A 1,511-nucleotide genomic window follows, 5' to 3' on the forward strand; every position below is an offset into this window, starting at 1 on the left:
CACAGCTGGAGGCATGTAAACAGTGTTCATAGTGGCGAGAGTCATAAAAGCAAAAACTTATAAATCATCCAAACATGAATGAACAGGAGAGTGGACAATTATACGGCAATCAGATCAATGAACGGCCCAACATTCACCAGTATGGCTATATGTTAGCCATGTACTACTGAACAAAAGACAGGAAACCCCAAAATATTTCAAACAGCATTATACCTTTTTGTGGTATTAAAATCATCTAAAAATGTTTAGGTATCCTTTTTAGGAGTACTTATAGATTCAATAAAGTTAAATGAAAAGGAAAACAAGGAAACGATGACTATAAAACACAGGATAGGGGCGCCTGGGTGGCTCAGCCGTTAAGCATCTGCCTTCAGCTCAGGTTATGATCCCAGGGTCCTGGGATCGAGCCCCGCATCGGACTCCCTGCTCCGCGGGAAGTCTGCTTCTCCCTCTCCCACTCCCCCTGCTGTGTTCCCTCTCTCTCTGTGTCTCTGTCAAATAAATAAAATCTTAAAAAAAAAAAAAATACACACAGGATAAAGATCCTGGGGCATGGGGAGGCAGGTGATGGGCTCCTTGGAGGAGAGAGTGGTCATCGGATAAGATGTAGGTTATTGTCAAGGTCCTGACTTTTGCTCTGGGTGAAGGGTTTGTGGGTGATTATTGTATTATTAAAAATGAACTGATAGCCAGCTGCTGCCTCCTGGCGTGATAAGAAAACTGAGGCTCAGGGGGGTTCAGTGACTTGGCCAAGGTCAAACAGCTGGTAAGTGGTGAAGCCCGGACTCAAGAGCTACTTCGCTGCTACCTTCTACTCCACCCCATCCCCAAATTGTATCGTAACCCAATAAAAACCCAAACTAAACACATCTGAAAGCTGGATTCACCTGACCCTTTACCTCAGTCTAGGAGCCATGTCCACCTTGTTTCCCTCACTCTTCCCCAGTATGACCGAGCACTGGGGTTTAATCTGGATTGACCCTGCGTTGACGAGACAGAGCTGTAGCAGCAGCAAGAACAAGACTATTGGGCCTGACTCCAGAGCATCGCAGACAGAGACGACAACCTGGTACATATTGGCAAGCTGTCCTGAGAGTACTATCATGACAAGGAAGAGGAGGATAAGGATGATGATGAGGATAGTGAAGAGGACTCAGAGGACGATGAGGACATGCAGGACACGGATGAGATGAATGACTACAAGGAGTCAGCAGAAGCTGGAGAAGTCAATGAGGTGGACAAGGGAGGCAATGAACAGGGTCAGGACCAATGGATGATCTAGGTAGACCTAGATGGCCTCAGGGAAATTCCAGTCCAGCCCAGTTTACCCTGCACCCCCTGCAGAACCAGCTGGTTGCCCCGGTGCCTGAAAGCTCGCCCTTGGGTATCTCTTCAGCCACTGCCAGGAAAGGGTCTCCTGGGCCCCTTGAGTCCCCAGCACCTGAGCCCACCCCACCTTTCTGCCCAGTACCTCACTCCTTGGCTGCCAGGTATAGTCTCTTTCTAGCTCT

The 1,511-nt window shown here is 48.2% G+C and overlaps 1 pseudogene; it reads left to right on the forward strand.

Moving 5' to 3' along the window:
• The first annotated feature begins 808 nt into the window (after positions 1–808).
• On the forward strand, positions 809–1,282 carry LOC118013082 (annotated as a pseudogene).
• Positions 1,283–1,511: the final 229 nt, after the last annotated feature.

The sequence above is a fragment of the Mirounga leonina genome, unplaced genomic scaffold (genome assembly GCF_011800145.1).
Source record: "Mirounga leonina isolate KUSES-001 unplaced genomic scaffold, KU_Mleo_1.0 Mir_153, whole genome shotgun sequence".
Taxonomy (NCBI): Eukaryota; Metazoa; Chordata; class Mammalia; order Carnivora; family Phocidae; genus Mirounga; species Mirounga leonina.